Here is a 17,254-nt window from a genome sequence, read left to right on the forward strand (position 1 = left end):
TGGAAGGGTAGAAGGAGCAGATTGAAATTGGGCCCTCAAGCTTCCCAAATGATGAATTCCAAGTAATGGCATTTGCCTATCAGACTGGCACAAACATTTTCCTCCATTTACATACAAAAGCTAAATTTTGTCTTTAATTTTTAAATGAAACCATAATGATAAATGTTCTGAACTGGATTAAAATAACTGCACTATTAAAAGCAATAAATCCCATCCAAATATAGTGGTTCAAATTAAGTTTTTTTTTAAAATCCCAAAAAACACCTTTATAGATATTCTCTGACGGTGTATTACTATTACAGCTTCAGTAATAAAATATGAAACAATATTTTGTTAATTTCCTTTTAGGTGCACAAATACAGGGTTATCAGTGATTTTTATATACATTATGTTGACAAATGACTGATATTTAACTGCGGTTATTGAAACCAACAAAAAGCTGAAATTTTAATTTTAATACAGACAAATATCCTTGACTGAATAAAAAAACATATGTCACATTTGACATGTTTTAGCAATTCAAAAGAAAAAAAAACATATTAAAAAAATTTCCCTTCTTGCGGGCTGTCTATTACCACTGGGACCACTGTTACCTTCACCCTCTACATCTTCTAGAGTTCTTGTCTCAGCCCTTTCTCCACCTTGTCATGTTCCTCCTTCTGATGCTGATATCATTCAGTATAGCTACATCTACAAGTAACCTGGCCTAAAACATACTCTCTCGCCACCTTTATCGTACTTTTTGATTAATGAGACCATCATTTACAAAATTAGCATCATTCTGTATTCATAAAAACTGAAAACTAACAGTTAAAATAATTAACTCCTCAGCAAAATGTTTACTGAGCTCATAGATCAAGTGAGCAGCAAGGTTGTTTTACCACCGACACCTAAAAGATTTGACTTATTTTTGCAACCACATAGGCTGTGCTCTGCTGGATACTGAAAATAATGCTGCTTTCAGGCACTTCCACTTTTCAGGTCTGTATGCAGTCTACCTTTCAAACATTTTTTTAAAAGACAATAAAAGCTCAGCATCCATCACCACATCATCACCATTTAATAGCAGCAGAAGACATTATTAATGGCTTGAACATTTGTAGTAGCACTCTAAAACCCGCCAGCCTCATTTTTTTTTTCTGCTAGAGATCTTACAGGAAATTGTAACAAGGGTCCTCCAACACGATTCTCACAGTAAGGTTGCTTTGTACTGTGACAAACTGTGCATCGTAACCACCTCTCCCATTGTCAGCACACTGAGCTTAAATTTTCAGATCTGAGTGGCCTTCACTTTTTCTCTTCAATCCCTCTCCATTAACTCAAGCTGAGATGGAGTATCTGAACTTCTCTCTCAATCTCTGTTATACTCACTCACCCACTTCGCCTGGATATGAGTGCACAACAAAGCACTCCCACAGAGCACATTATACTATTCACTCTGCGGCATTTTGTTGTTGTTGTTGTTTTTTACACAACTTATCGAATATTTAATGTAACAATATTCAGTCTTGCTGTTTGATAGTTGCTGATGTTAAGAAAGTATTAGTTTCTACTGCAAAGTTTATAGAGAGGTGCTTTGGAGGGTGTCCATGGCTAATGGGCCCCATTGGAGCCAAAGTTTAAAAATCTAAGTCCACTGGGTAAAAGTTTTGACATGTTTTCAATGAAAGGGGGAGAGGCAGTAGATACGATTCCATTTTAAGATCTTCTCACCAATAGTTGTGGCCAACTTAAGGGAAGTTGGATTACTATAAAATGAACATACTCTCCATAGACTGGCTGTGGGCGCAATTAGTGATTACACCATATGCTCAACAATGGGCGTAGTTGGCGTAGTTGTCCTCGTGTTGGCAATGTATCATATACGCCATGTTAATATTAATCTAAGATCGCCATGCCATAGCTTTGCAAGTTTGTGGGGGTACAGAAGTGCAACTCTTCCTATAGTCGAGTAAGTGTGGCTAAAGATGAAACACAGGACTTTAACCCGTGAAAATGGGGTTTGTGTGCTGTGTGAAATCAAAATGAAAGACTTAGCAGATTTATTTTTAATTAGCTGTTGACAAGAAGAAAAAAAATGTGGCTTTTGTTCAGATACAAATTTTTAAACACATTTACTTCATCTAAAATTTGACCTTCAATCTTTCTGAAGGTTTGTTTTGTTTGTTTATATTTTTGTAAATTATAATATTTTAGGCTTGGCAGTTATGGCAAGTTTACAGTTGTGTGTGACAAAGAGGGTTTTCTGAGTTGCAGTTCTATATCTACTCTGACCTATTTACACTAACCAGATGCTAATTAGTTCAAAGTGGAAATACATGGGTCTCTATGGTTCTAATTGTGAAGAACTTTCATTCGTCTTCCAGCTTTAACATGAGATAAATAAAGAGGCAGCAGCTTGTTTTAACATGAAGGAAATGTTTTCCCATTATAATATTAATCTAATTGCAAACTACAGCCAACAAAGCAAACAAAAACAAGGTTTAAGAACACTTATGTCAAAACATTTAAAACTGAAAATTAAATACCTTCTCAGATAACTGAAAAGTAAAGATAAGATAAGAGATAAGATAACTCTTTATTGTCATTGCACAGTCATACATAGTACAGTAGTACAATGAAATTGGAAAAACTGTCCTACGTCGGCACTACATATAACACAACACGACACGATATGACACATCACAACGTAACAAACAACACAACACAGTATATTAACTTAGTATAAAAAAGAAGAATAAGTGTATGTGTATTGCACACTGTTATTATTGCACATTAGTTATTATTGCACCTTGTTATAAATATAAATATTATTGTTATCGTTTTAAACATTGTTACCTCCCCCTAAAAAGTCCAGGGAGGTATCCAGTCAGGTCAGCTATTTACATTGATCAGGGCTATTGCCCTGTTGTAAAAGCTGTCCTTGAGTCTATTTGTTCGGGACCTCAGCAGCCTGAACCTCCTGCCAGACGGCAGCAGCTTAAACACCCGGTGTCCTGGGTGTGTGCAGTCCCGTAGGATGCTGCGTGCCCTCTTGAGACAGCGAGTGCTGTACAGGTCCTTCAGGGAGGGAAGAGGATGTCCAATGATTTTTTGGGCCATGTTGATGACCCTCTGGAGTGCCTTTCTGTGTGCTGTGGTGCAGCTGGAGAACCACACACCGATGCAATATGTCAGCACACTTTCAATGGAGCAGCGGTAGAAGACGGTCAGCAGCTCCTTCTTCAGGTCCATTTTTCTGAGGATTCTCAGAAAGTGGAGACGCTGTTGGGCCTTCTTTAAGACCGCAGAGGTGTTAGAGCTCCATTGGAGGTCTGTGTCTATGTGCACACCCAGAAACTTGAAACTGGAGACCCTTTCCACGCACTCCCCGTTGATGCTGACAGGCTGCAGCTCGGACTTCCTCCTTCTGAAGTCAACTACCAGTTCTTTTGTTTTGGTGGTATTGAGGTCCAGGTTGTTGTCTGCACACCAATCTGACAGCCTCTGAACTTCAGCTCTGTATGCAGTCTCATCTCCCCCTGAGATGAGCCCCACCACAGTGGTATCATCTGCAAACTTGATGACTGTGTTGTCTGGGTGGGAACTAACACAGTCATGTGTGTACAGAGTGTACAGTAGGGGACTCAGTACACAGCCTTGTGGAGAGCCGGTGTTGAGGCTGAGGGCTGAGGAAAGATGAGGCCCCACTCTAACTCTCTGTACACGGTCTGAGAGGAAGTCTCTGATCCAGCGGCAGGTGGTGGAAGGAAGTCCAATTTCCAGCAGTTTATCTATTAGTCTGTCCGGGAGTATCGTATTGAAAGCAGAGCTAAAGTCAACAAAGAGCAGCCTGGCGTAACGGCCCTGCACTTCCAGGTGAGAGATGGTGGTGTGGAGCATTGTAGCAATGGCATCTTCAGTTGATCTGTTAGCTCTGTATGCAAACTGGAGCGGGTCGAGTGTGGGTGGCAGGCAGGACATGATGTGACGTCGGACCAGTTTCTCAAAGCACTTCATTATAACAGGTGTTAGAGCAACTGGTCGGTAGTCGTTGAGGCTGCTAATGTTAGTACGCTTTGGCAGTGGGACAATTGTGGCTGACTTTAGGCACGGCGGGATGCAGGACTGGGACAGTGAAGTGTTGAAGATCTTAGTGAAGACCCCAGCCAGCTGGTCTGCACACTCTTTTAGGACCTTTGCGGTTACCCCATCTGGTCCGGTGGCCTTCCTGGGGTTCACTGCCCTCAGTGTGCGCCTCACCTCATATTCCTGCACTATGAGGCTTGGGCTGCTGCTGTCCGATGTTTTTGCTGCTGCTGCCTCTGGTCCCTTCACCTCAAAGCGTGCGAAGAAGTGGTTCAGCTCCTCTGCAAGCTCCGCGTTACCCTCAGTCAACGTGGTATTGCCAGGTTTGTAGTTGGTTAAGTGCTGAACTCCCTGCCATACCTGTCGTGAGTTGTTGGTGGTGAAGTGGTCTTCGATCCTTCTCTTGTACGCTGCCTTGGCCTCTCTGATGCCTCTTTTCAACTGAGATCTGGCTGCACTGTACTGCATACCATCACCGGATCTAAAAGCGGCGTCACGTTGCTTCAGCAGGACCTGGACCTCTTTAGTCATCCAGGGTTTCTGGTTGGAATACACCCGGAGACGTTTGTCCACAGTGACACTGTTGACACAGAAGTTAATATATGAGAGCACTGATGTTGTGTGCTCTTCAAGGTCCTGATGTTCGAACACGCTCCAGTCCGTGTTTTCAAAACAGTCCTGCAGCTGATGTGATGCACCTTCTGGCCAGGTTTTCACAGTTTTTGTGACTGGGGGGGCTCTTCTCCTAATGGGAGTGTATGCAGGGATCAACAGCATGGACATGTGGTCTGACAAACCTAGATGTGGTAGAGGGGTTGCTCTGTAGCCTTTTTGGATGTTGCTGTAGGCTTTATCCAATGTGTTTTTCCCCCTCGTTGCACATTTAATATGCTGTTCAAATCTGGGGAATACTGACCTTAAATCAGCATGGTTGAAGTCCCCAGCTATAATGTGCACTGCGTTTGGATGGGAGTTCTGCTGGTTGCTTATTGTCTTGTGCAGCTCCTCCATGGCAGAGTTAGCATTAGCATCGGGTGGTACATACACGGCCGTTACCATGACAACAGTAAAAGACAATCATGCTGCATTTGTCAAAGTATGTTTAACAGGCAGGTTTGAGGTTACAAGAGCATGTAGTGCAGTGAAGAAATGTGGTGGTAGAACAACGTGAGAAGTTGTACAAAATTAATGTTAAAAAGTTACGTTCCCCAAGAAGAACACATTTGTTTGCATCTAATGTCTGAGATGGCAAGCTGATTCACACCCACACCCATTATGGGGAAGTAGTGGCAACATGTGGACATAATTATCCGGTTCTCAAGAGATCATGTTTAATTGCATTTATGTTCTAACTGGTGAAAGGATTGTTCAAGAAACAACAGTAAAATTGCAAAAAAAACTTTCCCTTGTTAGAAATTCCAAGAAGGACATCTGAAAGATGGAAACTTTAAAACTCCAACATTGCCCTAGCTTATTCTTAGTTGAAGTAGAATTTCTGGACACTATATGTATTTATTATTTAAATTAAATATCTCACATGCAAAACACTGCTCTGTATACCTTGGATTATTTTGGTTATGAGAAATCAGATGTTTCTGGAAGACATAAAATAGCTTTTTTACAATGGACAAAAGAAAATTGTAGATTTTGTAAAATTGTTCAAATGACATAGAAGAAGAACCGCTTTTGAGGACAAGAACCTTCTAACAACATTTAGTCTAGAAAACGTAGACCATGGGGACTCAGGATCAGGGGTAGATGTTGTAACAGCAGATACAATTCTGCAATGTGTTGCTAAAAATATCATCTAGATCTATTTTTTAATGGAAGCCAAGTGAAGCAACTCAGGGAAGATTTCGGGCAAACTGCCCTGTATTGCTTGTCTTGACTGGGACAAGAAGTCAAAAGAAAAAAAAAAACATTTGGTCCTCGTTGTTGTTGTTTTTTAAATTTATTGTTTAATAACATATTGTGCAATTTATTCAGGTTTGTCCTCCCACTGATGCTGTAGAAGTCTAAAACTCACAAAAACGATGCATCACATATTAAAAGAAGGTGCCAGTACATTTAATCCCTAGAAGACAAAACTGTATCATGACCTCATCAAAACTAAAATTTACTTTGGTCATATCTTATTCTATAATAAACTTTAACTGATGTTTTTACAGAACGCTATTTCCCTTGTTTACACTTTAGAGTGTTTTTTCCCTTCTCTGGCTTCAATAATCACTTTAGATTCACACCAGCTGCTGACATCAAACTTAATATTCAACAAAACTCTGAATCCCATTTGACAACTCCAGCTGACCATCATAAATATGAGTGACACTGATGTTCAGTCACATTTATCTGAATGTTCCTCATAGGATATTTATACAAAAAGAAAAACAGCAGTTTCAAAAAGAAGTACGGAGCTCAAACACAGTCATAGATGCCAATTAGAAGAAATTTAAGCTAAATAGGTAATATGGAATGAAACTATGGAATATGTAAATCACAAGGGAGATGAGGTGAGACAGAGGAAGACATGGGCATAACTTTAAAAGACATACACAGAGGACAAGATAGACCTACACAGAAAATAGGGAATGACACATAAACAGGGAACCATGGATGATGGGAAAAACTAAAACCTAACTAAGACATACTAAAAGTAAACACTAGAACTTAACATTTCTCTAATACAGCAAAAAAAACAAATAAAAATAAGAAAAAACACTCAAAATGCTGGGCCACTGACCCAGCACCCTGACAGGATCTGGTCAACAGTGCCTGGTGTATCCCTGAGGTTGAAGCATGTATCCCAATTCTAAGGCACCAGAGATCCGTGGACAGTCACTGTCCTTAAAAAAGATTACAAAGATGAGAACATTCATGACAAGCCAAAACAACATCAAAGCACACCAACAGTTGTAATGTCCTCTGTTCATTATAGCAAAGTTGCTTTGTAGCACATTTAGATAATAGCTCATTTCCATCTGCAGTTCCTGGGCAGATATAAACATCACATAAGCTACAGATACTTTCATGTAGCTTGGACACCACAGAACAGAAACATCTTAATATGTTTCTATATCATTGAATGTATGAAGAGACAAATGTAGTTTGTTAACCTTTGTCTTCTAGCCATGGTGTTTACTCTTAGGCATGTCAGCATCCAGTCTTTTTCTTTATTATTTGGCAGAACAACCTGGATATGTTTGCTCTTCTGTTTTGAGCTTTGTGTTACAATGTCCAACAATTAGAAAATCCTAAAGGAGTGAAATTTTACCTACAAGCTTGCTCCGTGTGGTTATTGGCAGAGAGAAGTGAGCAGAATAGGTAAGGAAAGTAAAGTGAGAGGAAAATACAGACAGAGGAAGAGGTATTGATTGAAAACTGTGGGGAGCAGAGAGAAGGAGGAGATGGAGAATGACTGACAAGAAAATATTGGAGAGTGGATGGAGAGAGATCGGTGTCTCTGCACAGGGGAGACGGAGAGTGATAGCTTATTTCAGCCCATATGTCCCCTATTGTCTTGAGTTGATGGGATAATTGTCGGCATTGGGGAAAGAGTCAGTGGCGTTGACCCTTAATGACTGAGGCTAGCGGATGGATGGAAGAGAATTATAGGCTGCTGACGTGGATTGATATGGCGTATTAAGGTCTACATTATGATAATGCAAATGATTTTCCATAAGTGCTTCTCTAACCGAACAGTGAAGGATGATAGAGAACAATGTGGCAATTCACAGAAATGGTCATTAGAGTGTGGAGAACAAAAATCTCATTAAATGCTTTATCTGTTCACAGAGCATGTCTGGTCTGATGTCAGCTACTGACAAGAAACAAAGAGCATCTCACTATGAATCTGTCTTCATCTCAAATTACAAATAAGCAAATTTATCTCATAAATGTTGAGTCCATTGAAAGTCACAAAAATCAGCCATGTGTCATGTTAAATTGAACTAATGAGGAAAAGAAAATCAAGCCTTCAGGCACCAATATAGAGCTAACCAGAACATTTCTGTTCCATGTGCACAGCACAGTTCAAACCCGGTCAGTTCATCAGTCATATCTAAATCATGATTGTAACTCCTGAGTTAAAGAGAAGCCAGCGCAAAAGTGCCCTAAATCTGCATTTTTTCCATTGGCCAGCAGGGGTTAACCTCTTTGGAAGCCAGAAAAAGGAACTTCATTCTCAATTGATCGATGTCTGCAGTAAACACTTACTTACAATCTCAGTTACTAGTGTCAGGTGATATTTAATACAACATGATGTTTGTTTTGCACATTATAGTTCAAAGTAAAATCAAAAAGCACAACAACCTAAGGTATGAACCATCCAGTGCTCTGGTTCCAAATGTCACAGTGGCTACATCCACGACCTATATATCAATTGTACTTTTCACTAGTTAAGTAATAACCTAATCATACTCTTTCTGTGTCCAAATGTTAGCTGGGTTCAGTTTTAACAAAGATATTGTTGAATGATAACTAAACTGTTAACCAAACTTTCAGGTTAAGGTAAGCAAGGTAAGCATTACAAAAAAAACAAACAATCAAACTATAAATAAATAAAGAAATGACAAAAACCCCAAAAGAAAATCTCAAAACGTCTTATTATAGTCAATTTAACATATTGTTTTGACCCTAGTGGATTTCTAGTCCTTAAGAATGTAGATTTAGCAATGAACCAGTCAATTTACCAGTTCAGCAGTCAATGTTACACCTTATTTAGAAGCAAAAAATTTATGAAAATTTTGTCTGGTAGTGACAATAATATAAATTCTGCACTATAAACCCAAAAGCTCAAAGTGAGTAAATAAATTAAGTAATGCAAATGTAATTTTTGAAAACAGTCAAACTTATTATTTTGATCAACTTAAGCTATTTTGCATATTAAGTACCTGCTACTTGAAAAACAATTTTATTTATTTTATTTATTTATTTAAATTATACAGCATCAATAAATAATCTTTGGAAGGTTTGGATTCCCAAACACAAAAGGTGTTAGTTTTTAGTCTGATATGACAGCTGGACTGATTTAAATTCTGAGATAAGACAATTCTTTTTTGTGTGTTGTTTTTTTGGTGGCTTTTATTTCTTTTTGAAACATTTTATGACATAAAAAAAAAACAATTCATAACTTAAATTCATTGGAGTAAATTATTTTTTATTTCAGAATTTAAAAAATCTGCGTCAACTGAATTATTTTAAAACAGTCAACTTCCTTTTTTAATTTAATTTCCTTTTTTTTTTAAATAAATAAAATAAAATTGTATTTTCTTTAATTAAAGACTCCACTAGTGAGGTCAAATACGGAGGTCTGCCCAGTTGTTTGATTATGAAATTTGAGCGGGCATGATTGAACACTCATTGAAAGGCAGAACCATCAGCTGTAAAGTCCCTCTGCATTCATCACTGTTGACCGTTGCCAGCATTGTTTGCATCACACTAATTTTTCTAATATTCTTTAGATTTTAAGCCATTTTAGTGAAATCTCAGCAAAGCAATTCTCATTCGGTTGCACTGTTATATAACAATTAATAGACTAGCAGCTAATAACTTATTGAAGCCACTGCAGAGACAGACTAAGTTTTTAAACTGTAGACAGTGTGTTATAATTAGGGGTGCACGTAAGTGGTTCGCAGGTGCGCATGCGCTTTCAAAATAAAAGAGGCGCACCAGATAAGAGGTTGCAACTGTCTGTCTTCCTCCAGAAAATCTTATGTACGCAAACGCGCGTTGCAACTTCTAATATGGTGCACGTCTTTTATTTTGAAAGCGCATGCGCACCTGCAGACCACTTATGTGCACCCCTGGTTATAATGTAGTATTTTATTATATTTTATTTTATTTTTTGATTCAGCTATTATGATGAAGTGCAATGTTTCAAATTTAAGGAGATGGAATTAATTCAGAATTCAGAATTAATAAAAAGAAATGGCCAGGAATAATTGTTAGGTAATTGGCATGAACTGGTAAAAGCGCAGAGAAAACTTAATCTTTAGTGATTTGACCACGTAGAGAAATGGCTGAACTTTTTGGGAGAAACCTTTTCTGTTCATCTGGACGTAGCATTTTCATTGGGAGAAACATTTCGTCCAAGTCACTGAATTTTTTGGAGTTCTGCTAACTTCTTTTAAATTTACAGTGCAAGATTACACCTGAGAAAATAGAAACTCTGGTTTTCAAAATCCTTAAGCAACCTCTTGAAATCTGACTAATGGCCCACTCGTGGATGTGTCCGTCCACATCCATTAGTGACTGAATATATACTTTCACAGATGTCCAAAATAGTCCAACAAAAGTAAAAATCAAAACATTGCAAGCCTGAGTATAAGTCCAAGACACCAAATATTTGAACACTTCAGAAAAGAATCACTCAACAAGAATTCAGTGAGGACATAACGCTTAGAGATCAGGACTTTTTTCTAGTGAGTGAACCAAATTAGAAGGTAACACCTTAATAATTAACCTGCTGTTGTGTATGGATCGTCTCACATGTTTTCTTGGTAGCTCATTTTTGGCATTTCTTCCTGCCATCAGATTGCATTTGTCTCTGCACATAAAAGAGTCTCAACTTTGACTGAGAACAATTTGACCCTCATACAGAGTTTTCCCTGTGCTGATTTGTTTAGATCGGCCCTAGCTCTGTAGCCTGCCACAAGAAAGCACATCTTTATCTATCAACTAACCCAACTCCATTCACCCTCTAAATGGGGTTGGCATTTAGTGCTCCATATTTAGTTTTCAGAGATATTTCAGTCAGCCATTTATTATCTTTAGATAGAAAGTGATATGGAATCTTGGTAACCCTTGGGAGAACAGCCACACTATTCATATTCTTGGCACTGAAAGAGTTGGGAGTATTTTTAACTCTCAGTGGAGCCTCAGTGTTTGCTTTTGGGGCCTGAAGGGATATTTGGATCAGGAAATGAACAATAATGTCAGGTTTAACAAACAGATTGCAGTTTTATAACCAGTGATCCAACCAACCTACTTAAACCAAACAAACGGGATGAACTTTCACTTGTTTTTGTCCCTGACTGTGATGATTATAATGCAGGAGGCAGGTAGATCGCATAGTTTGTGGTGAATTGTGTTTTGAATGTTCAATAGAAAGCTCCAATAAAAATACCCCTTCTTTTATCATTTTGCTCTCAAACTGGATTCAGAAATTTATCTAATAAATTTTATATTTTCGTTAGAAAATGTATTAAAATATTACTCCAACACATTGTCTCTGTTTATATCAGTCTCTCTCTCGCTATACACTAAAGCTTGGACACACCTTCTCATGTATTGGTTTTTCTTTATTTTCATGACATTATAGATTCTCACAGAATGCACCAAAACTATGAATAAACACATACAGAATTATGTAGTAAACAAAAAATGTGTGAAATAACTCATAAAAACACATTTTTGATTCTTCAAAATAACCACCCTTTGCTTTGTTTACTTCTTGATCTGTAAAAAGTAGTGAAATAGTAGAAATAAAGAAAAAACATTAAATGAGAAGGTTCAGACTTTCGACTGGTAGTGTATACTGAGGTTTCAGACTCTTTCGAAGATATTTGAGGGTGCATGCCTGACTGGGTAAACTCCAAGGTGTTTTTTATACTTGTAGAAGGCATTCGACTGTGTCCCTCTGAGTACTCTGCGGGAGGTGCTTCGGGAGTATGGGGTGTCTGGCCCATTGCTATGAGCCATTCAGTCCTTATAGAACCGTTGCAAGAGTTTGGTCTGCATATCCAGTAATAAGTTGGACTCATTCCTGGTGGGTGTTGGACTCTGCCAGGGCTGCCCTTTGTTGCCGATTCTGTTTATGATATTTATGTACAGAATTTTGCTTCATCAGGTGACGGCCTCCGGCTCACACTGGAGCTGTTCACAGCTGAGTGTGAAGCTGAGTGAATGAGAATCAGCATCTCCAAATCTGAGGTCATGGTTCTCAGCCAGAAAAGGGCGCCCACTTTAGATCAAGGATGAGTTCCTGCCTCAAGTGAAGTTTAAGAATCATGTGGTCTTGTTCATGAGTGAGGAGAATGGGAGAGCGATAGATGGATTATTGCTGCACCGGTCTGTCGTGGTGAAGAGAGAACCTTAGTGTAAAAGCAAATATTTCAATTTACCGGTCGATCTACGTCCCAACCCTCACCTATGGTCACGAGCTTGGATAGTTACTGAAAGAACAAGATCGCAAATAGGCAACAAAAATGAGCTTGACTGGCTGGCCCTTAGAGATAGGGTGAGGAGTTCAGCCATGCGGGAGAGGCTCAGAGTAGAGCAGCTGCTCCTCCACATCGAAAGGAGTCAGTTGAGGTGGTTCGTGCATTTGACAAGGATGCCTCCTGGTTGTCTTTTTAATGAGGCGTCCCAAATATGTCCCACTGGGAGGATGCCCCAGGAAAGAGCAACGACACAAATTATATCGCTCAGTTGGCCTTTAGACGCCTTGGTGTTCCCCTGGACAAGCTGGAGGACATGAGCTGCTGCCCCCACAACCCCCTGCCCTCGATAAGCAGAAAAAAAAATGTATGGCAGGATGAATTGATGAATGTCATGGTTGATTCATTTCTGACTTCTCAGACAACTCCAGTGTGCAATGTTAAATTTGGATATAAAACCAAGAATTCCGTTTCTTATCTGCCTGATTAAAATGATGTAAAATTATAATTATCCATTTTAAATTTGTACTCAGGCTACAATCATAAATAAGCCAACAATGCATGCTGATGTATGAATTTTGTTATGTACTGAATTTAAAAAAACATCTTGTAATTAAACAGCTACCAGTATTTTAATGGCATATTTGTTTGTCTGCAATAACAGGATGCAGATTAGAAGCAATCCCCTTCAAAGGAGAGTAACAATAAAAGAATTAACAAGGGGTTTATGTAAAAATATGACAGGCTGGATGTGAGATATTTTTCCCTTGCTTGTCTTTGTTTAGTTCTCTCTGATCTTTCCCCATGAATAAAACACACCAGTTTGAATTTTCAAAAGTTTATTAGTCAAAAATACAGGCACAATTTTCATTAATGTTCCAATTAATTTAATAAACAAAAGCAAAACAAAAAATGACACATCAGCTCCATCACAATTCAGAAATAAAGTTTGTTTTTTGGGTTTTTTGGCCAGTGATTGGCTGTACCGCACAAACTTATAAGACATTAAATATATACCCTAGGAGAAGTAGTAATTATTGGGGACTGCGGAAGGATGAATCTCATCCATCAGTGACTGAAGTGACGGTTTTGAAGATTCCACTTGCTTTTGCCGTCAGTGTTTTGAAACCAGACACGACAGCCATGGTGAGCCTGACAGAAAAACCATTTGTTAATTAACCATAAACTGGATAATCCAGCTTTCTAACATTTGATCAACATTTTGAACAATACACAAGATACAAGTTAAAATAACCATCTATTTAGGTGAGTGATGGCTTGGGCATGCTCTTTGTGTGTTTCATAAACATTCTGGGTTTGTTCAGCCTTGTTCAGTCAGACCATAAAGCACAGATCAGCCGTCTGTGCCAGCCCACATAATTTGAGTTTGCTCCATTTAATCCTGTGAAGTCTAGGTCTTTATGACCTTCATATCGCCATGCGTGTCACACATAAGTACACCTCTGGTTTCTAATGATTCTAGTTTAAGTATTCAGACCACTTGAGAGCATCTGTCATATTAACAGCATTACTTTTTTGCCTGCTGGGAATAACTATGAAGAACCCATGTGAACTGTTCAAAGTAGCTCTCACTTGGTTCAAATGACTTGTCAGATATCCCTTTTCTGTGAGAACACTCAAAACCAGAAGCCAAAGGCACTGTTTAACAGATAAAGCTGAATACCATTGTGATACATGTTATCTGTGATTAGAATTCAAGGTTTTGTCACCGGTTTCACGGTATACCCCTCAGGTGACATCATAATTGTTGTTGTCCCTGTCAGTCCTTAAGACAGTTACTCTAGTGACCAAGAAAATGAATAAAATGTGAAGAAATTTTGCCATCAAGACATTTTAATGATGAACTAATTTATACTAATTTATAATTACAATGCAGAGTTTATTTTATTCTAATCTAGAATCATTTCCTAACCCTCCTAACCTTTAATACCCTTAGCATCTAAATCTAACAGTCGGTGAAGGAAAGAAAAAAAAAAGTATTATCTAAAAAGTAAATCAACACAATCATGAGACAATGGTCTGACACAGGACTGTATGCAGACATACTTTGAGATTTTTCAATGACTGTGGTCATCTTAAAAAAAAATACTAACTTGGAGAAGAAATACAGAAGCAAGCAGCAGGCATTTTTTTGAAGTCCAAGAACATTATCTTGAGCCATCCACCCACCCCGTCACCCTCCCTTTGGAGGATCTTAAGACCTGTTGATGTGTCATAATTTTCTGCTATAATCATGTAAAACTTTCTCAGAGTTCAGAAATATAAATATGGTGCTGAAAATGTACAGAAATGTTTTGGAACAACCGATTCTCCTTGAGAGGACAGGCTCAGGAAATCAAACGCATTTATTGAGGCACTGAATTTCTTATTCTTTAGTCTGTGAATGCAGCTTGTTAAGAATCCTTGCACTTAAATGCTGACCTCAGTTACAGAACAATTGACATGGAAATACATTATTTAAGGACACTTAAACCCTTACCCTGATTATAAAGACTGAATATTTTCATTTTCCTCAAGTCAGATAAAAAAATGTTCCAACGGCTTTGCAAAGGTAATTAACTGCGAACATTTCCAGCAAATTTCAATCATCGCTAGCAACGAGGTCTCTTTGACAGATCACCTTCAGTGTCTCTGTGTGCAGCTGCCACTCATCAACTCAAGTGTGTCTTTCAGCAAAAAAGAAAATACAGTCTGCCAAAAAAGCAATGTGTTGGCCCATCTGTAATTACAGTGATGGGATCTGGAATCATGCCTGCTGCCACTGATACACATACTCGTGCCAAATTTGTGAAAAATGTGTGTTTCTGCAGTTAGAAAGTGATAAAAATGCTAAATTGCATTAACAGTTTGCATCAAGAACTAAATTGCTCAAATTTCCCAAAATGCCACAATTTCTGAAGGAAATGTTTTACTTTTCACAGTTGAAATCTACTGCCTTAACATATCATACTTTCCCTCATTTATTAAAAAATGGTTTAATATCCCAAAATGCTGAGAATTCATCAAAGACACTTTTCACAAATGCCCACTCTTACCAAGCTGTCACGATCTGGAGGTTTGACTGGAAAGTTCCATCAGGCACCTGAGTTCCTTGGTCTCCACCTCTGGCCTTCCTTCCTTCCTTCCTTCCTTGGTCTCCACCCCTGGGCGGAGCCATCATCCTTCCTGCAAACACTCTAAAATGTACGAGCCATCTCTGTTTTGGTTATCTGCGTTTGAGTCCAGTTTAGCTATCGGCCTGTGGCCATTGTGACACAAGCTGCTTTACTTTGCCCAAATTGTGTTAATTTTCCAATGCCCTAGCTTTACAGACATATTAGGAAATGTTCTTTCTTCCTTCAATTTATACATCTGTCCTTAGTTTACCATTGTCCATGTGTTTGTTCTTGAAGCTGTAATTTATCCATAATGTTCCCCTTTTTCATAATGTCCATGAGTAACTTTCCAAATGATTTTAACCTTCCTCTCGTGTTAGCTTTCTGTTATCATCTCTTATGTTAGCGGGTCGGTTTTGACCCGTGAATTAAATCAGCTATAAAATATACTAAAAACAATAAGTTATCATCCAATTTGTTTCTCATCTCTTGGTTACCTTGTTAGGCTTCCTTATCCATGAAAATGTTGGTTTTAATACTTTTGGTGTGGGCCTCTGGGTCTTTTTTTGTCACTATACCCCTCGATTTCAATTTAAAAAAAATTGTAAAATTAACCTCAAGAGAATCATATTAATAAATAAAAGGTTTCTGTGTTACCTGAGTATTACTGAGGGGTATAGGACACATCTCTTAAATAAATCTGTTTTATTGATTTTTTTCATTTTAAGATTAATAACTAAAATGACATCGATGGTGTTACGGGTCAATTTCGACCCATAGACATTTACATCAAGAAAAGACAAAAAAAGTTTGTTTTTTTTCAGCAGTAGACCTTTAATATAAACTGAAAAAAGAAAAAGTCCTCTCCTCCTTTGTTTTGGTTATAGCCGTGGGTAACTGTGGGCTTTTTATCACTTCCCAATGATACAGCTTCACCTCAGTTTCCTTTGTGAAGTTCTTGTCCAAGGTCATATCTGGTAAAAAATAAAATAAAATAAAATATCACAGCTGATATTGTGATCCTGCAGTCCAGTGGTCATATGGAGGACCACACATTTTCATTGTTTCTTCTCAGGGGTGCCACTCGCAGCTTTGACTGTGAAAATCTGTACATTCCAGGCATAGTTGGTTTTTGCATCACAGGCTTCCCAGATTTTTCTGCCGTTTTTCCCTTGCTTACTGGGTATATATTGCCGGAAGGGGCATTTTCCTCAAAAAGTGGACAAGACATTCATCCACTGTCACTGGCCCTGGGATGAACATCAGTGGAAGAAGCTGCACCCATCTCTCCCAGACATCCCTGATGGGAGCAAGTTTGTCAGACCTCGGTCTGGTCTCTCTGTTGTCAAATCTGAGGACTCTTGAATCAAAATGATATCAAATGTGTGAAGTGACATCGTTGCCCAGAAAATGTTTCTGCCTGTCGATGCATCCCATAGACGATCAGTGGCCTCATTGCAGCATCTGTACACTCCAGCAAGAACAATGAAAGCATCCAGGTATTCCTCATCATGTCGCCATTGACTTTTTTTCCTTCAAGGTTTATCATAGTAATGATGATTCTTTCTAGTGACAATGGCATAAATATCTTAAAACATCTCTTGATGTCACTGACTTTGGTCAGAGGAAACCTTGTGATTCCAGGGGTCATTTTGATGACATTTGCAGCAGCTGCCCTGCCATGTACATCATGAGGTACTGAGCTCCAAAAGATCTTACCATTTTTGGACTTGAATCTTTCAGCAGGAGTAGCTTCAGCACCAGCGACCTCCACCTCTGATCAGATGTGTCTGTGTCTTCTGGATGATAGTCCACATTGTCTTCCTCCTTAGAAACCTGCCCATCTGAATCGCTATGCTGCTCTGTGTCCTCTCCTTCATTTTCACCAAAAATATGATCCAGAACTTAGCTCAC

Source organism: Maylandia zebra, linkage group LG3, assembly GCF_041146795.1.
Source record: "Maylandia zebra isolate NMK-2024a linkage group LG3, Mzebra_GT3a, whole genome shotgun sequence".
NCBI classification, from domain to species: domain Eukaryota; kingdom Metazoa; phylum Chordata; class Actinopteri; order Cichliformes; family Cichlidae; genus Maylandia; species Maylandia zebra.